Source organism: Leptodactylus fuscus, chromosome 11 (assembly GCF_031893055.1).
Source record: "Leptodactylus fuscus isolate aLepFus1 chromosome 11, aLepFus1.hap2, whole genome shotgun sequence".
Taxonomy (NCBI): domain Eukaryota; kingdom Metazoa; phylum Chordata; class Amphibia; order Anura; family Leptodactylidae; genus Leptodactylus; species Leptodactylus fuscus.
Genome location: NC_134275.1, coordinates 11,219,108 through 11,245,319, shown reverse-complemented (window position 1 = coordinate 11,245,319; position 26,212 = coordinate 11,219,108). Strand labels below are relative to the sequence as shown.

Genomic DNA, 26,212 nt, shown 5'->3' with positions numbered 1-26,212 from the left:
CATGTGACCCAGGTGTGGTAACAAAGCCGGAACCTCCAGGTACAGATTTACTATCATAGGGATCAATCACTGGAGTAGTAATGATATTTGGCTTCTGTCTGACTGTTGTTATTGGTCATTCATGAAGGAGTCGGAGTCGATGTTTTGGGCCTGCCATCTCCATAGGTAACAAGTATCACATGTCACCAGACATTACCCTGCCATTACATTAGAGGATCAATAGTAACACATTATACTCCTCCCTGCAGCCTGTAGTCACTGATATATAAAGCACTGTGTGAACGCTGCCTGTATATTACCACTATGTCCACCCTACCCCTGAACTTGTCACGTGGCCTCAGTCACTGAGATATTCAGATATGAGCTCCGGGTGACTTATAATACGGCTCTATTCACATGACCATTCTGACATCTCGCACGTCAGTATCAGCAATCACAGAGAATCTTCTTTACCAGGGGTCGGGACCTTCAGCACCCCAGCTCTTGTAGAACTACAACTCCCAGCATGTTCTTGGAACTCCCACTGAAGTGAATGGAGCATGCTGGGAGTTGTAGTTACTATACTAATCATTCCAGATCACTGATCAAAGCAAATACTGAGCAAAAGTCAGAAAACCCTCCCCGGTGACTCCACATCTATCAGCACAGAACTACAAGTCTCAGATTGCCCTTCACATAGTGCAGCATGCTGTCAGTAGTCCGTTCTATCAGAGGGATACATTGTGTACAGAGCCCACTCCGGCTGTCACATGACCTAGTCACTGACTACTCCCAGGAATCTCTTCCTGGATACATTGTTACCAGGACCTTCCCTGGATGTGGTGACCATGTGATGAAAACAAGACAATGTGGTGAGTTGTGTAACCTGCAAGCAATAAGGAAGTAATAAGACAGGTAAGAGATGCCGCCTCGGCCGCCTGCAGATTGTGGAACTACAAGGCTCAGCAGGCTGGAAACTTTAGCTGTATACCAGGCAGCATACAATTCATTGTGCAGACATCTCTGCTATACTGGGCTCTTCATGCTTCCATATAGTGGGGTCAGCAGGCAGAGACCAAGAGTGACACCCCAAGAACAGCAGCCCCCCATAGTACCAGGATAGGTCAGGCCGCCACTCACTGCCAGCCACGCACAGGACTACAGAAAGTTCCTGACACAGGGCAGAAGTGTCCTCAATGTACAATATGTCATCCGAGCAGAGTCAGGTCATCACGTCCCCGGGCACATTATCATCACAACCCCACAGACAGGTGCCAGGACTTACCCAGGGTCACCCAGAGGCGTAGGGTCCGCAGATCTATGCCACAGTCCCTGTTAGGTACTATCTGCCCTGGGGTGAAGAGAACAGCTGATGGCCATATAGTGTGTGCAGGTTTCCTGCAGGAGATGTGACAAGAGGAATCAGATAAGTTCCCAGCCAAGCCCAGACAAGGACCTCCCCCCTCTAAACATCTGCAGATTACAGGCCAGATCTGCCCCCTGCAAGCACAGGCACTGCCACCCGCTAACCCTTTCACTGCCACTGCCCACTGAGGGGAGGCTACCTGCTAACCCTTTCACTGTCAGCACTGCACTCTGCTAACCCTTTGTTTGCAGCGATCACTAAGCCGCCTTCTCTCGCAGGTCACGGCGTCAGCTGACCCCTGTATACTGTCAGTGACTAATCTCTGCCGTGTATTATGGAGCAGATCTGCTTGTCATTATCGGCCGGCTGCTCAGAAAACACAGGGATGGAGGCCATTGTTCTGCCGGGGTATAATATATGGGAGATACCAGGGACCGGCCTAATGAATAGTCAGCCAGGAGGAAGGACTGCAGGGGTTAATCGGGGTCTGTCAGATATTGGTCTCATTGCCTTACTGGAAACTTTATAGTCCTGAATATATACATAGTCCATACAAGAATACTGCAAAGAGACCTTACTGACAGCTGATATTTACTGACAAGTGTCAGACTCCAGATCCATCTCATCCATGTGAATAGGCCCTGCTGCTGTCCCTACCTCAGCACACTGGAGATTTTGGGACATCTGACAATTAGGAAGGTGCCAGTTATTAGCTGCGACATGTTTTATGTGTAACCTCAGCTGTTTATAAGGGGGTATTCACATGTGGTTGAGATACGATTAAAACTGCCCCAAATTCTGCCTTATAAAGGGTAAAAAATCCACAATGTAAGGTGACGTCCTGCAGATTTAATGTCAGCGCCACCGGTCACTTAACACTTCAGATGCTGGGTAATTCTCATCCACTTTACTTCTCCACCTGTAATTTTGGGGTGGTAAATCCTCGCCATGTGCACTGTACGCATCCTACAAGTCTATAGGTCCGAGGCCAATAACCGGGGCGCATGGTCCTGGACGTTACCTGTCATACCATTCATCACCACAAGACTATAGAATACATAGTAAGCAGAAATGTCACGTGGTCGCACCTTCCCACATGTCACACGATGACACCCAAGTTCATGAACCTTACACCTATGTGAGCGGCGCCGACAGCGGAGGACACTGGTCACAGACCAAGGAGCTAAATATATATACAAAGGGGAAGGTCTTGGTGACGGCGTCTTCATCAGATTCCTAGGTGGTTGTGCAATCCTGTCCAGGGCCCAATGTTCACCAATTCTATAGAACATATGTGAAGAATGTAACACAAGGGAGGAGGAGGAGGAGGGACGGCTGCATCTCTGTCTAATCAATACGGCCATAACCTCCTCTGTGAGGAAGAAGAGCAGCCCCGACAGCCTCATCCTAATGAGAAGCAGATGACTGTGCGGCAATGGGGGAGGCTGCCGGCGCTGGATAGATGGGAGCAACACAAGATGGCAGCAGCACAAACCGCGCCATCATCCAGGGGAGCAGCAAAGGAGGCCTCATAACACGTGCTGGGACCTGTAGTCCTACAATAGAGGGGAGATAGCAAACAACCTATAGAAGATAAGATAATCCTTTAAATGTCCCACCATGGTGATATTTGAAGCAGATTAGGTTTCCGTTTGGGGTCCCACCTAAATCCCACAAGACTTCTGCAGCATCTGCCCTGACACCCGTCCTCCAGCGGCAGAGTCTATAGGGATTACAGACCCTTCTGAGACTCTCCAGTTTGTCACCACTTTCCTGATCTATGGAGTTGTCTTTGCAGTTTACTGGGGGTGGAATAGCAGAATTATCCTGTACGGCTGGTCTGGCCAGTCCTCCGTCGTCACCTATCATGGCACCCCACTTATCTGCACGCCCCTCTCCTGGCAGTCACTGAGAGGATCTGCAGCCATTCCTCTGAGGGGTGACAGATAAGACAATGAATTTACAATGCCAATGCTGGGGTATCGGCTTAAAACATGCAAACTCTATGTATACCGGACACGTAGTAGACTGGAGCTGCAGGCACTGGGAGCTGTCATATCAGGGTATGTTCACACATGACATACACAGAAGACGTTCCATCTGTATTTATGGATTGAAGTTTGGTAGTTTATTAACCAATGCAGAAGGGAAGAAATCAGGGCATAAAAGGTGCAGAAGGCACAGAACGGCCTCTCATTAACGCCACGGGAGCGCCATAGTTCAGTCTGGGTAGGACTATTGGAAATACTCCTCACACTATAGAACTAAATAAGAAATATGGCCCTGTGGGGCTGTCAGGTGGAGAGCAGACGTATGCAAAACACCAGCCAGCACATACAAATGACCCTCCAGGCGGCCATTTGCATCATAGTCCTACTAACTACTATTAAAATGACTCCCAGTAAACAAAGGTCTGCTTAGTGACCAATCCCAGGTGTATAAAAGCGCAGAGCTGCCGTATACACCTAATGCAATATGACGGGTGGGATTAAGCGACTCACAAAGATGGCGGCACCCATAACGTAACGTGCACCAAATCTTCTATCCATCTTGACCCCCAGATTACCAGCATGGACGATCTGCTGCGAATACAGTATATCAGGGCGTATACACAGGATTGCAATGAATATGTATGGAAAGTGAAAGGAGGGGAGAGTGGGGGGTCTGTATAAGAGACAGAAGTGATAGCTAATACCAGGAGACGCCCACCCTCCCCTTACCCCCGGCCCTCACTCCCCTCCGCATAGTCCTGGAGGGAGGTTCAAAAGTCTACCAATTTCCGATCCCCCACTCCCAGTGACTTGTACATTCCTATTTCAGGCTCGCTCTGCAAACCTCATATATATCATGAGTCACGTGGAGACCCTCATGTAGAAGTAACACCCTCATCATCATCATTTATTTATGTTACCCAGCCATTGGGAATACTCAGCGACATATAGAGAAATCTTATATAACTCCTGTTTATTGGGGGAATCGTCTGTAGGTACAACCCGGCGTCATCCCAAGGTGACGACTATGGTCACATAACAATACGAGAAACGATTGTGAATGTGGTCACCTGTAATGTGATGCGACCTGGACAGTCCTAAAATATCCAAATCTGCAAATGTTTGGCGACAAGCGACTTCTCAGCATCCGGCTAATATTAAGTATCGCTCGTGACATTTTCATTGTCTAATCCTAAAATCACACAAAACCTACAGTGAAAATAGTCATGTGACTGCAATATAATACGGCAAGTCGCACACACGTGGCCGGAGCGTCTGCGGAGTCCTCTGGTCGCATCCAGGGTCTCCGCGCAGACAAGTCATGTCTTATAAAAGCTGACACTTCCTGAGATCTGCTCGTAAACCTTATTACATGTCGTCTCTTCTTCTCCTCCTCACTGATTTGTAATGGTAAAATGTAGTCAAAAACCGTCTCGCTTCCAGTGAAGGACTTGGCCGCACGTCCCGATTCCCGTCCTCCTGGACCCGAGCCGCAGACTACAATGTGGTTTCAATTAGTAATAATCTACATGGAAGAAAAAGAAAAATCCAGAGTAGTCGCCGGCCTTGTGAGCATCCCTGACACAACATGAGAGGTTAACCCCTGCCAGCCAGGAAGAAAGTGCAGTAACCGCTTCTCTCCTGGAGGGGTCAGTGTTGCGGCTGGCGCTTGCAGAATTCAACACTCCAAGCACAAAGGTGTGAACAGGAAGGAATGAGGCCTGTAGATCAAATAGACATCAAATCTGCAAAAAATCTGCTGAAAACTTAGGACTGTATCTCGCATTAAAAAATGCAGTTGCGTCCCCCTCACCCTGTTCCCCTCCCTCACCCTCCCTGTTGTTGTGGCACCCCGCGATGTTCCTCTCCATCCCTTCAACCTCTCCCCTACTCCCATCTTCAGTTGTGGTTTATGTTGTTTTACTTTTATTGCAAAACTTCACTAAAAACTTTTACTGCAAAAAAAACCAAAAAACCCGAAGCTGACAAATTCCTTTCTTCATCTTGTTTATATCATCCAGATTTTATGGCAGGAATTCTATAGAAATCCAGGGAAGGGACGAGCAGCCCCGTGCAGGACTGGCAGTGAGCGGCGTGCATGTGCTTGTCTGTGTGTGTCTTACACAGTCCCAGGATCAAAGCCTCGGGTTCCTTCTGCTCCTTGACATCACCGCCCGCCCGTCTGAGATCTGTCAGCGCAGGGACTTCCAGTCTTCGCTCCCACCTGCACACGCTGCACATTCCTGCTCTTCTGCAAGTCTCTGCCTGAGGGGCTCTGAGATACTTGGCTCAACCTGAAGCTTTCCAGCAGCTGTGGAACTACAAATACCAGCATGTCTTGTCAATGTCACCTCACATATATCCAATGCGGTTACACTGTAATTCTAATCTGATTCACATAGGGCAGATCTGCTGCTGAACATTCCCCCTCTGTTCAATCATCTGGATGGCGCTGGCAGAAATTCTTCAGGTTGTTGTCAAAACAGCCCGGAATTAGTGAGCGGATTTTCAGAAATTTCCACAAAAGAACAGCAGTGTCACAGCCCCGCCCCTTATGCCAGCTGTAGTTACAGCCCCGCCCCTTATACCAGCAGTGTCACAGCCCCGCCCCTTATGCCAGCTGTAGTCACACCCCCGCCCCTTATACCAGCTGTAGTCACACCCCCGCCCCTTATACCAGCTGTAGTCACAGCCCCACCCCTACCAGCCCCTCATACAACATGGGTGAGGAGATGAACAACACGCGGGGTCACGTACGGAACAACTGTCTATTAGATATTACTAGAGATGAGCGAACACTGTTCGGATCAGCCGTTCCGAACAGCATGCTCCCATAGAAATGAATGGAAGCACCTGGCACGTACACTTTGCCGGCGGCCGGTCGCCTTGCCAAGTACTTCCATTCATTTCTATGGGAGCGTACTGTTCGGAACGGCTGATCCGAACAGTGTTCGCTCATCTCTAGATATTACATTGTAATCCAATATTGAGGAACGATGTAGGGGGAGGTTTTAGACGTGTCTTCCATTTTGGATTTGATGCCACGTTTGGCAAGCTGTGACTGATAACTACGGCTCATCCAGTCCTGGGGTCCGCGGTGACTGTCGCTGGTAATGGCCGCTCTTAACCATTTCCTGACAACCATAATTAACTAATTCAATCCTTAGCGATGACACAGGTGGCCGAACCGCACACACGGCCCTTTTATCCTCTGGAGCTGCCAAATCCAATTACTGCCTATTATAAGATCAATATACAAGGGCCCCAAAGCATCTGTTACCCTGCGGGGCGAGATCGCCCATGTACTCACACCCCATAAAAGATGCAAGAGCCGTAATGGTCACAATGATTCCCTTCCTGCTCCGTACAATCTTATTCTTGCATAGAATCCTATAATATCCATAATGTTCTGAAACCCAAGAAAATTAACCAAAGAGCAGAATTTGTGGCTACAATATTGGAGGACGGTCTGTTCCCTCCCGCTCTGCTCAGTAACCTCTCTCGCCCTTATCGGGACTGTACGGATATGACGGCACAATTGTCACATACTGTTACCGCGCGCTGATAGCGTACAGTAAAACATTTATACAACGCTGCTGAGTCCTCAGACCTCAATAACCTTGAAGACTTTGTTGCAGATTTTTTTTCTTTTAATTGTAAAACAAGAGACAAAACAATTTATGTCGAGAAAACGAGGACGGAAAATTAGTTAAAAAGGAGTAAAGGTCACGGAATCGGGAGGAATATCCCCGGAATATAGGGGCACCATGGGCCCTGAGCTGTTCAAAACGCAACCTCTGTCCAATCACACCAAACATCCTAATGGCCCTTCTATACATTACTATGTCCCATAGTGGCCCCGGCATACAGAATAATGTCCCATAGTGGCCCCTGCACACAGAATAATGTCCCATAGTGGCCCCTGCACACAGTGTAATGTCCCATAGTGGTCCCAGCATACAGTATAAGGTCCCATAGTGCCCCCTGCACACAGTGCAGTGTCCCATAGTGGCCCCGGCATATAGAATAATGTCCCATAGTGGCCCCTGCACACAGTGTAATGTCCCATAGTGGTCCCAGCATACAGTATAAGGTCCCATAGTGCCCCCTGCACACAGTGCAATGTCCCATAGTGGCCCCTGCACACAGAATAATGTCCCATAGTGGCCCCTGCACACAGTGTAATGTCCCATAGTGGTCCCAGCATACAGTATAAGGTCCCATAGTGCCCCCTGCACACAGTGCAATGTCCCATAGTGGTCCCAGCATACAGAATAATGTCCCATAGTGGCCCCTGCACACAGTGTAATGTCCCATAGTGGTCCCAGCATACAGTATAATGTCCCATAGTGCCCCCTGCACACAGTGCAATGTCCCATAGTGGCCCCGGCATACAGAGTAATGTCCCATAGTGGTCCCTGCACACAGAATAATGTCCCATTGTGGCCCCGGCATATAGTATAATGTCCATTAGTGGTCCCTTCACACAGTATTATGTCCCATATAGTCCCTACGCTAATAAAATGATAAAAACAAACACATAAATAGGGATGACTAAACTGATTCTCATTACAAACCTGAAATTTGGGGGATTTGTCACCCACTAAGTACGATTATACTTTGAGATCTGTTCAGACCCCAGAGTATAATAAGTGGAGTCCCAGGGAAGGCGAGTAAACCACCAACAGCATTACTCACCTCGCATGGGCTCCGATTCAGCTACTTGTCCTCTTTGGGCCTCCTGAACAAAGTCCGGAGCCGCTGGGGCCATGGGTGACATGAGGTGACATGAGGTAGACTGGTGAATCATTGCTGCAGCCAAAAAACAAGGCTCAGTGGGGAGGACCAGAGATGTCGCAGTCAGCAGAGGATCGAACATACAAGTACGGCTTTTATGGCTTCCCTTACAATTAAGGGAAATGGACAATTTTTTGAGAATCTCAAAAAAAAAAAAAAAAAACCTTTAAAGGCTAGTTCACAGGTAAACAACGTGTGGCTTATTTTGGCACCGGAAAAAAAAGCTTCCTAATTAGGAAGCTTTTTTTGAACCTTGCCAAGCGTTTTTGGAGCTTTTATTTGTAAAAACAGCTTTAAAAAAAAGCCAGGCTGTTTTCCGCTTCTGTAAAGTGAATGGGCTGAAAAAACCGTGTTGCGTTTTTTTCCGTGCGGTTTTCGCCTCCCGTTCACTTCCATTGCTTTTTTCAGGCGGAAAACGCCTGAAGAAAGGTCATGTCGCTTCTTTTTCTCTGCTGGCAGTCTCCATAGACCACTATTGTAAAGGGGCTGATTTTGACGCAAAATCCGCTGTCAAAATCAGCCTCTTTGCCTCCCGTGTGAACTAGCCCTAAAAGGTCTGACTGAGAATCGTCATCAATGTACCAGCAATCTGATCTAGCAGAGTATTTAGGGCAATGTTCACATCCTGCAGATACGTTGTAGAATTTGCTGATTGTTTCGGCTTCTCTCAGCTCTGCGTCTTTCCGGACACTTTCTATAATAATCTCGTCACATTTATATATGCCAAGTTGTTTTGCACATTTTGCTTCTTACATCTCCCCCTGCTCCTGTGTAATGACATGCACCCTCTGCCGCTGTCCAGTGTATGAGTGAAGTGCGCGCTTTCGCAGCAGACGTTTGATGAATGTTTGGTACTGGAGCGCCGGCGAGTCGCAGGGTTTGATGAAGTGGACGGCCGTGCTGCAGGAAATCGTTCAGTGCCAAGATTTTTAATATTCTTTTTCTTGTGCGCTGGTGGAATGTAGATTAACCCCATCACCCGGTGACACTGTGACAAAGAACAGCTCCGCGCTCAGACATCCTCTAAAACATGAAGGTATCGAATGAGCGCTCGCCGACGCCGCAACATAACAGAGAGGCAAAATGTATCACACATGGTCAGCGCACAACGGCGTCACCCCCACACATGGCAATCCTCCAGGTATATCGCCTCTCATCTCACACCCCACAAGGGTTGTCACCCAGCTTTCCCAGACTCCTAAACGGATCTGATTTCAGACAAACTTGGTGGGCAATGGCGGGAGGGGGAGAGGGGGTCTAATGATTATCACTGGCATTAAAGAGCAGACACGTCTCCATCTCAGAAAGATGGATGCCACAACGACACGACATCTACATGGCATAAAGCATTTATGAGAAGGTGATTATTATCCCCATCCATCTGCGATATGACAGTCCGCTCGTGTCACTCCAGTAACCATCTGCATAAAGAGACGAGGCCATGACGCCTGACGCAAATATCAGGCCTGGTTCACACTCTTAAGGTGCAGTCTGTACGGCCAAGCTTGGGTTGTATGCCAGTGACTAATGTGAACATGGCTTTGTAAAGACAGTAGCAGGTATCAATGTGTCGCTCGAGTTTTGTTCCAGCAGCAGGACAGCTTAAGAGCTGCCGAAACGCCGGAGCAGGCAAACCATCGACCGCAGCAATTTGCTGATTGTAGGGGGATCATCAACACCAACAACACGCAGACGAAATCGCGGGCAGAGACACAAATGACATACAAAATACACAAGCGCAAAACTGGGCAATTCTTATAGGGCCACTACACAAACAAAAAATGAAATATACCCGTGCGAAGCCGAGTCCTCCTGCTAATGGATTAATAAGTGCATACCTTTAGCAGGGTTGGAGTGATCTCTGGGGGTCTCTGGGTGCTGCTGCTTCCTCTGCCTTTGTGTCCCTGGAGTGGTCACATGACCGAGTCACATGACCGCTCCAAGGATGTCGGTAATGATAGATTTTTTTTTTAATTGATGTAAATGAGAAGTTAGGTGGGGTGAGGGAGTTTAGTTTTGGGGTTAATTATCAGTTTATCCCTTTCAGGCATATGATACCAGCTATGGCCTCACTGTTGGGAGACAATACCATCTTACTGACTGTCTCCATTGTACGTGGCCATATGCAACTCCATTTACATCACAAGATGTGAATGGTGCAAAGGAAGATGTCTTCCCCGCCATTCCCGTCTGTGCAGACAACACGGTGAGATACAATGGCGGCGCACGCCTGCTCTATTCTCGCACACCGCTGTTACTTACGGGTGTGACTGCAGAGTGTGAAAGGCCTTCAGTCTTACTGGATATTGACGTAAAAGCTTTTTGCACAATGGCATTAGATGGCCTTGTGATGAAGTGTCGTCTCCCACTCATCGGTGACAGCCGCAGTATACGGCCATCACACCTCCTGCAACAAAGAATATTCACTCTGCCTACTTACCCAAGGTCTTGTCTGCTAAGTGGGAAAATCACCAGGGAGGAGGCCGAGCGGCCCCAGGAGCTGTGAGACCAGGAAGGTATCATACCCCATAATAATAAACTATGTGAGCAGGGGCCACACATACAGCAATACCTGGGCAACACAGTCACGCATGGATACGGACTGAGCTTCTTATAATGTGGTGTAATGACCACGTATGGCCACATATGGCGCTCTCCAGTGACGGGTACAAGGGGCCTAATGATAGGCAGAAATAATACAAACACTGCAGCAATAAAGCTGGGTCATTGTATAATGTAACCTGCTGGAGGGACTTCATTCAGATTCTGCCCCAGTCTCAGGACCTCTGCTTGCTGTCTCTGAATGGGAACATTAATGTGTAACACGCAGACAGGCCTGAAGTGGGCGCCATCAGTTACATAGAAAGTGACTCCAGGCTTTGGTGAAACGCTCAGGAAGGGGGTGAAGGGAGGAAGTGACTGTACACGTCACCAGCACGTGTGACCTGTGACAAAGGGTTAAATATGGTATAGTGACTTAACCCTTGTTCTGGCGGTGCAGATTCCTGGAAGAGTCGGGTCGTCCCCTGCACACTCATTACCAGACACCGCTCATTGTGAGAGGAGACTCTGCAGCAGGTGCACAAAGCGCAGTCTGCAAAAATCTGACATACTAAGCATTTCCCTCAAAAGTCAGAGACCGAGAGTGACGTCCCCGTGTCATGGTGCGGAGATCACAACCATTAAAGGGACACTAACCATGAAATCCAGCCGTCCTCCTGCAGGGAACAAAGGGTTAATCTCCTGCTGCTCCAGCTTTGGAGGATGAGGCTAAATAAAGGGGCATGGCTTAAAGGGGAAGGCTCCTGCTCCTGCCAGTTGTCTTGGCGTCAGTCCTAGAGGAGGACATGGCTCTGGGTACTTTTTGTGTATTAGGCAACCATTTCATTCATGAACCTGGAAGCTCTGTATGAACAGGGCTATAGCTGCCTGCAGGACAATGGAGAGCTACAGTCTAAGGAATTGTGGGAGGAAACACAAAAACAAGATATGAACCCTATATGACAAGTATATGATTCCTATAGACAGTGAACCCTATAGGACAAGTATATGATTCCTATAGACAGTGAACCCTATAGGACAAGTATATGATTCCTATAGACAGTGAGATGAATCTGTATCCTTCATGTGGACTGTAGGGTCAGGGCCTGGCCACGGTTTGGCGTCTCCTTGTAGCACTCGCTGCTAATACAGACAGGAGTTGTTATTACTGGTGAAGACAAGATGGAGACAAAGATGTCTGAAATAATTGCGGCGTTTCTGGAGAGCGCAGGAAGAGGACGGCACATCCACAGGTCATGTTCAGACAATGCAGCAGCCATAAATGTACTGGGGACAACAACAAGCGACATATACATGACTGACCAGAGAGGTGGCAGATATATGTTAGTGGATCCCCGATCATGCACTGCTAACTGTGGCTGAACTGTGGGATCACACTGCGTCCATCACTACTAAAGGGGGCGCCATGGTCCAAGCACCTGAAACTTACACCCTCATTCCCACATCTACATCTGCACTATAGGACATCATTATTTATACATCGTACTTGTGCACAATATGTCAGTAGTATTAGTGCACTGTATGCCGGTATTATTAGTGCACTGTATGCTGGTACCATTAGTGCACTGTATGCCGGTATTATTAGTGCAACGTATGCCAGTATTATTAGTGCACTGTATGCTGGTATTATTAGTGCACTGTATGCCGGTATTATTAGTGCAACGTATGCCAGTATTATTAGTGCACTGTATGCTGGTATTATTAGTGCACTGTATGCCGGTATTATTAGTGCAACGTATGCCAGTATTATTAGTGCACTGTATGCTGGTATTATTAGTTCACTGTATGCCGGTACTATTCGTGCACTGTATGCCGGTATTATTAGTGCACTGTATGCCGGTATTATTATTGCACTGTATGCCGGTATTATTAGTTCACTGTATGCCGGTACTATTCGTGCACTGTATGCCGGTATTATTAGTGCACTGTATGCCGGTATTATTATTGCACTGTATGCTGGTATTATTAGTGCACTGTATGCCGTTACTATTAGTGCACTGTATGCCGGTACTATTAGTGCACTGTATGCCGGTATTATTAGTGCACTGTATGCCGGTATTATTAGTGCACTGTATGCCGGCATTATTAGTGCACTGTATGCCGGCATTATTAGTGCACTGTATGCCGGCATTATTAGTGCACTGTATGCCGGTATTATTAGTGCACTGTATGCCGGTACTATTAGTGAACTGTATGCCGGTATTATTAGTGCACTGTATGCCGGCATTATTAGTGCACTGTATGCCGGTACTATTAGTGCACTGTATGTCAGTATTATTAGTGCACTGTATGACATCACACAGATTTTATGTCATAAGGGGATGGAGCTTCAGAGATTCAAGCAAACCAAGGTGTCCACCATACACATTAGATGAACGATGGGCGATCGTACCAGTTTTGACAAATCCAGCTGACTTCCTGGGTATGCCTCAACTCTTCAGCATACGTGGTGGGAAACAAGACGTGTACATGTATATGGGGGCAGAATGAGCATTCTCCTATATACAGTGTATATATATATATATATATATATATATATATATATATATATATATATATATATATATATACACACACACACTACCGACTCTTTCTATTACTGGACTATGACAGTCTGTCAGTAAACCATCTTAGACAATAAGGGCTGAGAGTCTGAGACCTACCAGATAGATGGATGACAGACAGAAGGATGGATGTCACAGTCTATGGAGTTTACAATACAATGGCGACAAACTACAAAGCGACTTCAGAGGGAAGTTCTGATTTATTGTGGAAAGATGCAAATTTAACACAAAGAAAATAAAATTAAACCTTAGTTTCAACCACAATTAAATCTGTTCCACAAAGTGGCGGCTTACGGGACCACGAAATCTCAGCTCTGTCTCTGCCGCTCGTCTTCCATTATGAGGTGAGCTCCGCCATATTTCCTGACTGTACGGCGTGACTCATACTAAGAGCCGCGGTTTTCTCGTAGCTGCAGACATCTTATCACATCATATTTATTGCCGTGTTAACTCCTCAGAGGCTGGAGTAGGGGATTAAGGGTAAAGTCTGGGGTGTAGCAACAAGGGGTGCAGACATAGTAATCGCTACTGGGCCCTCTACAACAATTATGTATATAGCACATGGCAGGATTGGGCCCCATTGGGGTTTGGGGACTTAGGAAATTCAAGTTACACTTCTGGATAAATTCACACACAGAAGATTTGTTGCAAAACTTTCTGCAAGAACCATCTTTAGTCCTCTCCGCGTCTTCTCTCTGCAGCAGGCCACAAATGTGCGGTGTGTGAATTCGCCCAGCGGAGGCAGAAGTTGGATAAATCAGTGCGCGCCTCCATGATTGTTCTGCGGTAAGTGACTACACGGCTTTCACACCTACACGAGACAAAGGGATGGAAGCGCCCATCACAGTGCCTAATCCTCACAAATCCCCGCACTTAGCAGTAAAATGCCCCGTGTCCTGATATAACACCTTATACAATTAACCCCATAAAGACGCAGGTGTAGGTGAAGGTCCCTACTGGCCCGATAAGCGGCTGCCGTGAGACGCCCTTTATTTTTAGAAAGTACATTAAGCCTTCTGCGTCACGGACAATCAGGTTCCCACGTGAATATTATCTTCTGTGGCGCGTCCTTGTAGAAAACAAGGAGAAAGGAGAACAGTGAGTGACAGCTCTGCGGGCTCAGTCACTACCGGGTAGATCAGATCCCGGCCTCCCCCCACTGTATGGCGCCATTAATCCACCACTGAGCTTCCTGGACATGGAGCCACGGTTTGGCATTTTAGGTGAACGACCTGCACAGCCAAAAATCACACTGTAAAATTGCAGCCATTCATGGAAAAACCAAAAGTGGCGTTTCCACGTGTTTTAACCCCCTGCAGCACAGACGACGACACGTACAGGCAGGTGAAGGCCAGGATCAATGTGACAGTCTGCAGCAAGGTGTGAACACATCCTTATTACCAGTAGCAGCCCATATATATCCCATATACTGTGCCAGACACATCTAACATAGTGACATATAGTAAATCTGAGAGACGTATAGTAAATCTGTATACTATATAATATACTATATAATGGAGGACAGTGGCTGTAACTGGGGACACTATAGATAGAACTGTTATAGGGGCACCATGAATTGCACTGATTTGGGGCACTATGGATGGCATAGTTATGGAGGCAAGTGTCAGTAACTGCTAAGTTGGGCGCTGTGGATAGCATTATACTTATAACAGGTTATAGCTGTGAATGACATTGTAATGGAGGCACACTGGAGCCATTGCTATGGGGGGGACTGTGGATGCCATTACTATGGAGACACATTGGTTGCCATTGCTATGGGGGGGGGGGGGGGACTGCGGATGCCATTGCTATGGAGGCACACTAGATGCTATTGCTATGGAGGGGGACTGCGGATACCATTGCTATGGGGGGGGGGACTGTGGATGCCATTACTATGGAGGCATATTGGTTGCCATTGCTATGGGAGCCCATTAGATACCACCACTTTGGAGGGGACTGCAGATGCCATTGCTATGGGGGCACATATGATGCCACTGCTATGGGGGCACATGGGATGCCATCTCTATGGTGGGACTGTGGATGCCACTGCTATGGGGGCACATAGGATGCCATCGCTTGGGGGGGACGACTGTGGATGCCATTGCTATGGGGGCACATTGGATGCCATTGCTATGGGGGCACATTGGATGCCATCTCTATGGGGGGACTGCGGATGCCATCACTATGCGGGGACTGTGGATGCCACTACAATGGGGGCACATTGGATGCCATCTCTATGGTGGGACTGTGGATGCCACTGCTATGGGGGCACATAGGATGCCACTGCTATGGGGGCACATGGGATGCCATCTCTATGGTGGGACTGTGGATGCCACTGCTATGGGGGCACATAGGATGCCATCGCTTTGGGGGGGACTGTGGATGTCATTGCTATGGGGGCACATTGGATGCCATCTCTATGGGGGGACTGTGGATGCCATTGCTATGGGGGCACATAGGATGCCACTGCTATGGGGGCACATTGGATGCCATTGCTATGGGGGCACATTGGATGCCATTGCTATGGGGGCACATTGGATGCCATCTCTATGGGGGGACTGCGGATGCCATCACTATGCGGGGACTGTGGATGCCACTACAATGGGGGCACATTGGATGCCATCTCTATGGTGGGACTGTGGATGCCACTGCTATGGGGGCACATAGGATGCCATCGCTTTGGGGGGGACTGTGGATGTCATTGCTATGGGGGCACATAGGATGCCATCTCTATGGGGGGACTGCGGATGCCATCACTATGGGGGGGGACTGTGGATGCCACTGCTATGGGGGACAGGATTAACTCTACAGTGTGATAAACAGGAAGTGTGCTGTGTGTAGTAGAATAGCGTCCCCGCTTCTAAACACTAATGGCATTAGCTTCATAGATGACAATTAGCTGTTTAGGTTTGGTAGTTTCATTACACAGCAGCCGCCTAGTGTCACCCATTAACTGGCGGATCAGACCTGCGCTCAGAGTGAACCGGTGACCTTGAAGTGACACGGCGTTCGGCGTTGCCAAGTGGGTGACTCACGCTCAGCCTCTCATGCCTGCGCTCACTAAGTCATTCTTCACATCACTTTGCGAGCTTTCTGCCATTAATCAGTCTTCAGGTTTTTGCCTCTGAAACCATCACATCCCATTTTGTGTAATCTCCCCACCGTCGTCTGGTTCCCATTACTGCAGGCTCTGGAGTAACAGACCCCAGAACCCGCTCATGTTACCCGCAGGGGCCCCGCGCACAGGTCTCAGCCTCTACTGCAACTTCAAACAATGATGGAATGAATTTATAAGAATTTTTATTCACGGCCTCCAAAAGTCTTAAAGGAGCCTCGTCCCCCATGTGCCGCCATTGTGCACTCACAGAGGATTGTTATACAGAAGTTATAAGAACCTGCGGAAAGACACATTGCAGAACTACAAGGCCCAGCATTAGCACTGAGTAACTGAATGAATTCTGCAGGATAACTTCACGCTGCTTGCTCCATCCTGGGCCTTGTGGTGCCGCTCTCAGGACACAATCTGCAGATGACTGGGACATTGTACAAGGCAGATACACAGGAAGATATTTACGAGCAATGTGTACAAAATAAGCGGTGACGTGAAGTCGCTGATTCAGAACCGGAACAACAGGTTTACAACCAAACAATGGCGCTGACCCTCGCTTCCACCAGGATGGGGAATAACTGAGTAAACAGGTGACTGAGCGGCATCTCACTACAGGAGGCTGCAGAGCGTCCATACATAGACTGTGCAATCATCTGCAGAGACATCCACCTGCATTAGTGCTGACGGAGGGGAAGAGACATGCCATGAGATCTGACAGCACCGACTCTCATATGATGACAGCTCCAGATCATGTCTGGGAACAATGAGATCCAATTAATGGCTTCTACCCCGGAGTCGCTCTCTGGGACAACTCTGGGAATGTGACATCCGGGGAGACTCCGATTTTACTGGCCTTGGCTCCTCAAACATCAAGACAGATGCCAGTAATGGACAGAAGAGAAAACTGTAAATCCATCCGGCAACAGATGTGGCGATCAGATTTCTGTATAGGAACGTTTACAGTTTGCAGACAGAAAGCCTTCCTCCGGCATCGCAAATCTCTCCGTAACGTCTCGTGACTTATCGGAAAATCCCCTTAAATCTTTTGTGGGGAGCAGCTGTGGGACAATGTCTGCCCGGAGACTTCTGCAGATGGATCAAATTATAAAGGGGAGTCTTATTGTACATACCCCCCCCCCCCCTCCCCCGACCGTGATCAGAGGCGATATCAGCGAGCCGTCATATGTTGTGGTATCACTTGCAACGTCTATGGAACGTCCAGAGCCTAAGGGGCCCATAAGGTGTCCCGTCCCAATATGTGAAGACCAATACTATAACTTAATAGGTGGGGGGCCAGGTCCAGGCATTGCATTGGTGTATACCTAAAACACAGCGAGGAGGGTGGAGACTGAGGATGCGTTTCCCAGCTGTATTTCATATTCCAGTTTTGATTGGATCCCACCAGAGGAAAGCAAAGAAACCTACAGGACAACAAAGCTCATCTATTCTCATCTGCCGGGACCTATTCACACTCTACGGCAGGGAATATGCAGCATGAACAGAGCTGTGCTAGGGACAATCCGCCCAGGATAGAGAGTTTGTTCCCTGGACCCTGTAAACATGCTGAGAATATTCTGTCATTATATGGGATTATATGGACAGCCAATGTTAGGAAATGCCATAAAACAATAGATTTAGCAGCACATGGCTGTGACCGGCTTCAGGAGTCATCTGTGGTAGACACGACCGCTGCAGCACGCTGAGGGAATGGCACCGTGGGGGCGTGGCTAAAGCCAAAAGAGGCGGGTCAAGGACTGGACTAAGCAAATGTAGGAGACAGGAGGACTTGTGGGAACTCAGCCAAGGGCCACATGATGCCGCACCCGGCCCTTGCACAGTGTGCACACCCTCCTCATTGTGCTCTCATGGGACTCTCTTTGGTTGCTGTACGCGGGCCGCACGCTATTGCCGTTCGCCTGACTTTGCCTCCTACTAGGATAAAGCAGCCACAAGTCATTAGCGGAGGCTGCACGGAGATAATGAGCCATTGCAGAATCCTCCTCGCAGCCCTTATGACAGATAACTTGTAACAGACAGATGTAATTTCTGGGAGAGCGTTTACCGGACAAGAGACTCGCATTAAATTACTGGTTTCCTTCAATCTGCTCCAAGGAATAAACTCGCAGATAAGACGCTAATTGGGTTTTTTAACTTTCGCTCTCGCAGCTTCTCCCTGTAATCTGTATGAGGCAGATCCACGCTGGTATATTAGTAAGAACGGCTGCGGCAGACACGATGGGGCGGTCAGTGGTCACGGGCCAGGGATACACACCACAGGGCAGGCTGGATATTCCCTGTACTTACTGGACTGGAGTTTGTCATAAAATAAAGATATGTTGTACTAGCTGGATTTCCTGTTCGGTGGATGTCGCCTGCAGTGTAAAGAACGGAGAACTTCATGGAGTTCCTGCACATATGTACACTATAATAGACATCATAAGGTACATGTACTACAGTAAAGGGATTGTCCAGGATTAGAAACATCGCCTCACCTGTCTACAGGCCGTGTGTGGTATTGCAATTCATCCCTATTTAATTCAAAGGGGCTAATTTGCAATACTAGTTATGGCCAGGTGTGGCGCTGTTTTTGGGAGGAAAATAAAAAAAAAAACGCCATCTTTTTACAATTCTGGACAACTTTTGCTGGCAGCAGGGACAGATGATGTGCATTTTATCTGAGCCATCGCATGTCCAGTGGAATGAGCACCGTGGTCATAAACGTGGCAGCTATTTTTGGCTTCTTGCAGAGAAGTGGGGAGTAAGGTTTATATTCTACAGTAGAAGAAAGTCCCTGTGAGTATGGCAGCGCCTCACTGCTTTGTGTGACTAGACGCTAGCCCAGACTAAAATATGGCGGCCGTGTCTATCCTGACACCATCCATCCAGAATTTATGCAAATGTAAATGGTAATAATAAGCGTGTCTCACGTTAGATCATGCGCCATTTTATGGCATATTAAACACGCACCTCGAGGACCGTTTTCCTTTAAGGGATGCTGAAGGACTGATAGACTTACGAGAGTCTGCGGCTCCAGAATGAAGAGACACACACTCGACTACCCTGCGGGAAGCCGGGGATACAACAGTCAGGGGAAATTATTGCACAAATCAAGGCCCTCTGCCAGCGCTTTAATGAGGCTTTCTGTAAAAGGGATGTAAATCTGTGTGAGCCTCTTAACAGGCCTCAAGGCTGGTAATCCTTTAATAGTACACAGCAAAATAAAGGAACTCAACCTTCCCGGACAAGTTAGGCCTGATCACAGACCGTATGTTGAGTGCTCTTAAGAACGCCCACCGCAAGACGGGGGCAGCGATTAAGACGTCGTCCCAAGCAGCGGTGGATCTGCGCCTGCCGGGCCCCATTCACTGTCCCGTCTACACAAACAGCTTGACAGTCGCCTTCCCCTTGACTAAGTACAGCCCATAGGCAAGCTCAGAACTTCAGAGAACTGCCGAAAAAACTCTGTGGCATCCAGATTAAATAAGGCCACAAGCAAAAGATGAAACAGGCCCGAGACGCTCCGTCAGTAAACATCGACAAGGAGGACGTGGCGCCCAAAGAGTCTGACATAAAAGCTATTACTTATTAGACCGAGCAGATATGTCAGGTTCTGCATATTCATAGTCACAGCGGTATATGTACCATAGGGGAGGGCACGTAGCTATAGTCAGACCCATGAAAGTGCTCGCATCGCCCTACCAAGTGCTAAGAACCTGCGGAGACATGCCAGCGTGGTCCCATTGCCGGGCCATGCTACTGGGAAAGAATCTAGATTTCTGTCATTTCCACCCAAAAAACCCCGTCACAAATGATTGGGCTAAGCACTGCACCAATTTGTCACATGTGGCATTTTCTATACCCCGCTATAGTGGACAACATGTACCCCACTAGCCCCATAGACCGGACAGTAAACACAGAGTGATGTTACTTGCCGACGGCCAAATACCAGTAGTCACCCAGACACAGACCAATCATCAATTTCAATGTAACACAACTATGTAGATGGAACACAACCTCCATGTTATCCTATGCAGCCCTGAAACATTACATTGTATCAGATACAACGGCTCCAGCCCCATACACGACGTCTTTCGCTCCATCACCAGAAATCATTAGTGGCTGCGGAAACAATATGGCCGCCCTAATGAATTGTTTATTAAACCTCTGAGGAACTCTAGCCTTACGATTATAGAGAAATGTAGGTCATTGCCTTCCACAAGTTCATTTTACCTCCGTGTAAATACAACCCTCCCCAGACTGGGGGGGAGAGGAATGTTTCCACTGATAAAATCCCATTTCACAGCTTCACATAATCGCAGGCCCTGAACACATCCTGCGTCTGCCGGGGAAAGAGAACAAGCGTCCAGGACAGGCCGCCATTGTTTATTTCCAAGTTTGTCGGCTCACACGCAAACACAAGTCAATATGTCCACCGACGTCAGAATCACTTTCTAAATACAACAGCGTCGCAGCTCCCTGAACGCCGTCCAGCAGCCTCCGGCTCTTGTTCCCGCTTTGCTGCTTCCAGACAGGCTATTTTGGGGACATCCTTTTTGAAAGCACCTCTCCAGGCCTATTCCTTCCCACTGGAGTGGATTGATTTCTGTAAGAACATCCTGCTTATAAAATCATTAGCGGCTCTGCGGCTTCCTACAAAAATAGCGCAGGCCTGGACGATGAGGCCAAGTCTGTGCAAATCTGTCTGACACAGGCTGACAACTAACATGGCCATTACGGAGTCAATACAGCCTGTCAACAAGGTATCTCAATCTACAGCCCCGTATAGCAGGGGTCAGCAACCTTCAGCAATCCAACTGCTGCAAAACTACAACTCCCAGCATGCTCCGTTCACTTCTATAAGTGTTCCAAGATCAGAACGGCAAGCATTGCAAGCTCCGAGATGTACAAGGTTGTCCAATGGAAAACCTGTATGCGGCATGTTTCTAGGGTTATCTATGTGTACATATCTCTATTAAATACCTATGTCACATAAACATTTCAATATTCCCAAGCTGGCGGCTTTCAAAATGGCCACTGCATTGGACACCCTACACATAAATTGGCCCTCGTCTCCTTAGTAACACGCCACACGAAGGATGGCGTTCTATACCACGGCTTTACATTTATTCAGAATTTGCCATGCTCGTCCTCCGCTGCTATCTTGCCTCTATAGGTGGCTCTCTTCACCACTTCCACCATATTCATGAACCAGGAGGCTCAGGATGAATGTTACGCAGAGTCTCTGCAGAAAAAGGAGAGCGATCAGGGCAATGAATTGCAAGAGGACAAAAAAAATGAGTAAAATGAAGCAAAGAAGTAAAAAGCTATAAATGTCTCTCTTAGGCGAAGGTCACACTTTGCAGTAATGCTGCGTTTTGTTACAGATGTTGCGTTTATTGCAGACAAAGCCAGGACTGGATTTAGTTGTACAAGAACTTCTATTATATTTTCCATTCCTTTAGAAGCCTCAAAGAAATGCAGCAAATTGTGCAACAAAAAGGCCATCACGTGTGCAATGTGCGGCCTGAGCCCAAGCGGCTGCTCGCTATCTGTAGTCACAGAATTACAAGGATATTGGAGAAGAGGAAGTTCGGCATTAGAGGCAGCGATGCCTCAGACATGTCCATGTATAAATCTCATGAAACGCTCCTTTCCAGAGCAGAGACATAGATCATCTTGAGCAATCGTGGTCATAAGCCTCTCGTTCTGCAAACCTCACAGACCACAGGATTCTAGGGATGAAAGATCCCAAGGTTGAAAAGTTTAGTATCAAAGGATTTACCAATGAAGCGCCATTAAGATATTTATCTAATTCAGACGACAGGCAGCGCTTTCCATGGGCAGCACATGGTTGTGATTTGCTGCTGGAGCCGGGCAGGGCGCACCATACACGGGCCTGAAACTCTTCCTGTATCTAGAACAATCCAAACACGGAATCCATTTTATTACAGCGCATTGATAGGCGGCGTGCTGAGCTTTATAGAAATGACATCCCATCATTCAAACATCCTGGATTCCAAAAAAAGCAAATTAGCTAAGGAAATACACTATTAGGCGTGATATGCATGGTAGATTGGGGCACGGCCCTGGTCCTAATCCCTGCTCCGGGTCCCGTAGCCCTCTAAATGCCTTAATATATAAAGATGGCTGTACCTACTAGATAAATGTAAGATGGATCCACCGATTTCATAGGACTAGCTAATAGAATGATCCCCCTTAAAGCTTAAAGAAGAGCTCAGCAGTATATGATCTGGAGGACCCGCACAGATCAGCAGCCCCATCCATAGCATAGAGGTTGTTCTGGGGAATAGGAGCATTGCCGTTGCATTCCCCATCCACTAGCGGCTTATGGCGTCCAGAGGCTCTGTGCGGGGTTAGGGCGTCAGGTACCCCAAAGATCCCAAAAAAACACCTATCTTATGGAGAGATCACTATGAAAAGTCATCTCGGCTCCAGACAACCCCTTTAAGAGAGGGAAGAAAGCGATTTTATGGCACTATTAGCTGCACTGAATGTGTGCCCCATAAGGCCCGGACGGACTGATGGATGCCAGCTTTCCACACCTTGCAATGCTATAAAAGAGTCTCAGGCCCTGTTCACATTGCTGCAATTTTGCATTGAGATGCCCTTTAGCACAACATGTAGCTCTAAACCTCTAGTTAAAAGAAGCCATGACATGTCAAAGGAAGACGTCAGGACACGGTGGGATAAGTGTAAAGATGGATCTGTCAAATCTGTCATGGTGCTGCTAATGGAGATGACCAATATTACAACTCAATACCCCTGTGCGACCGGGGGAGATGTCAGGGGCTCTGCTCAGTCATATCCATCAGTCCCATAGACTCTGTACAGTGCAATGATGGGTGGGGGTCCCAGTAGATAGACCACCACTGATCAGACATGTATCACATATCCTGAGGTTGGGCAACAAAGAGGTTCCCCAAAAACACAATACATACAAGCAATTGATATACTGAGGTGACTAGGAGGTGAATACATTGTCTCTGTATACATGTAACTATGGCTGCTGCCTACACACTACAGTGCGAGCAGGACAAGGTTACAGGCAGTGATGTGAATCTGACAGGAGACAAACCTGTAATACACCGAGACATGTGCGAGAGAGGCGAGGGGGAAGGAGCGCCGAATACTGACCCTGCAGGAACACAAATCAGAAGCCATCAGAGAGGTCACAGACCATTAACTATGAACCTGAGCGTGCAAGGCTTGTGTCTCCAACATGGAGGAACGGCCCATCTCACACCTCTGGAGATTTACTGAGGGGGCCAAGGGCCACAGGGTCAACAAATAACCACTTACACAAAGGTAAAGATCTGCATGGAGGCAACAGCTGAACAAACCAACCAGAAAGTGGAAAGAAGTGAAGAAGTCACCACTATAAAGACTGATATTCTACATGACCCTAGAAAAAATACCGCCATATAAGAATCAGAAGAGCAAAGTAAAGGCAAACAGAGACTATGTATAAGACCGCAGGAAATATAATTCATCACCTGAAAGGAGTAGTAATACTACATACATTCCAGAATACAGGGGGCAGTATTATAGTAGTCATGTTCTTGTATATAGGAGAAGTATTATAGTGGTTATATTCTTGTACATAGGAGGTAGTATTATAGTAGTTCTATTTTTGTACATAGCAGCAGTATTATAGTAGTTATATTCTTGTACATAGGAGTAGTATTATAGTAGTTATATTCTTGTACATAGGAGTAGTATTATAGTAGTTATATTCTTGTACATAGGAGTAGTATTATAGTAGTTATATTCTTATACATAGGAGGCAGTATTAGGGTCAGTTCACACGTGAAAACCGCCTAGCTTATTTGTGTGAGGTAAAAAACCTCGAGGAGTTTTTTTGACGCTGTTTTTTGCATTCCACGCGGTTTTTGACGAGGTTTTTGACGCGGTTTTCGCTAGCGGTTTTCGCTAGGGTTTTTTTCCTATATGTGCTATAGAAACTGCAGGCGAAAACCGCGCGGTTTTTTGCAAAAAACCGCGCGGTTTTGTGTGCAAAAAACCGCGCAGTTTTTTACCGCGCGGTTTTCGCCTCCCATTCACTTCTATGCAATTCTTCAGGCGTTTTCCGCCTGAAGAAAAGTCATGTTGCTTCTTCAGGCGGAAAACGCTAGGAGGAAAAAAAAAGCTAGTGGTCTACATAGACCACCATGTTAAAGGAGAGGTTTTTGAAGCGAATTCCGCTGTCAAAAACCTCCCCTTTGCCCACGTGTGAACTAGCCCTTATAGTAGTTATATTCCTGTACATAGGGGCAGTATTATAGTAGTTATATTCCTGTACATAGGAGCAGTATTATAGTAGTTATATTCTTGTACATAGGAGCAGTATTATAGTAGTTATATTCTTGTACACAGGAGCTAGTATTATAGTAGTTATATTCTTGTACATAGGAGGTAGTATTATAGTATATTCTTGTACATAGGGGCAGTATTATAGTAGTTATATTCTTGTACATAGGAGTAATATTATAGTAGTTATATTCTTGTATATAGGAGTAATATTATAGTAGTTATATTCTTGTATATAGGAGCAGTATTATAGTAGTTATATTCTTGAACATAGGAGTAGTATTATAGTAGTTATATTCTTGTACATAGGGGCAGTATTATAGTAGTTATATTCCTGTACATAGGAGCAGTATTATAGTAGTTATATTCTTGTACATAGGAGGTAGTATTATAATAGTTATATTCTTGTACATAGGGGCAGTATTATAGTAGTTATATTCTTGTACATAGGAGTAGTATTATAATAGTTATATTCTTGTAAATAGGGGTAGTATTATAGTAGTTATATTCCTGTACATAGGGGCAGTATTATAGTAGTTATATTCCTGTACATAGGAGCAGTATTATAGTAGTTATATTCTTGTACATAGGAGTAGTATTATAGTAGTTATATTCTTGTACATGGGAGGTAGTATTATAGTAGTTATATTCTTGTACAGGGGAGGTAGTATTATAGTAGTTATATTCTTGTACATAGGGGCAGTATTATAGTAGTTATATTCCTGTACATAGGCGGTAGTATTATAGTAGTTACAGTGTTGGCCAAAAGTATTGGCACCCCTGCAATTCTGTCAGATAATACTCATTTTCTTCTAGAAAATGATTGCAGGCACAAACTCTTTGTCAAATCATTGATCATTTTACACAAAACTCCAAAAATGGGCCAGACAAAAGTATTGGCACCCTCAGCCTAATACTTGGTAGCACAACCTTTAGACAAAATAACTGCGAACAACCGCTTTCGGTAACCATCAATAAGTTTCTTACGCTAGGTTCACACCTGCGTTCGGGTCTCTGTTCTGTGGTTTCCGTCTTCTGCATGATAGAAGACGGAAACCACAGACCGGGTCCGGCCGTGAGCGGCGGTAAGCGTTTTATACTCGGCGCTGCAAAATCGTTTACTTTAAACCGGACACAGAGTACTGCATGTCCGACTTTGTGTCCGGATTTTAAAAAACGGTTTCGCGGCGGAGAGCATAAAACGCTCACAGCCGCTCACGGCCGGACATCTTTAATACCCATTCAAATGAATGGGTATAAAAGAGTCCTGCAGGTTTCCGTATCCTGCCTCTGTTTTGTGCAGGAAACGGAAACCTGCAGAACGGAGACCGGGCACAGATGTGAACGAGCCCTGACAATGCTCTGCTGGAATTTTAGCCCATTCTTCTTTGGCAAACTGCTCCAGGTCCCTGAGATGTGAAGGGGGCCTTCTCCAAACTGCCATTTTGAGATCTCTCCACAGGTGTTCTATGGGATTCAGGTCTGAACTCATTGCTGGCCACTTTACAAGTCTCCA

At 47.0% G+C, this 26,212-nt stretch overlaps 1 protein-coding gene across 4 annotated transcripts in view; it reads right to left on the bottom strand.

Annotated features, from left to right (window-relative positions):
* Positions 1-26,212, bottom strand: part of RXRA (retinoid X receptor alpha) — a 111,881-nt gene that overhangs the window by 34,240 nt on the left and 51,429 nt on the right. Inside the window, exon 1 of one of the 4 annotated variants that reach the window (XM_075260739.1) lies at positions 1,265-1,316. The exons of the other annotated variants lie outside the window; for them this stretch is intronic. The gene's annotated coding sequence lies outside the window, so the exon portion shown is untranslated. Of the gene's footprint in view, positions 1-1,264; positions 1,317-26,212 lie in introns of those variants that run through there. 4 annotated transcript variants of the gene reach the window in all.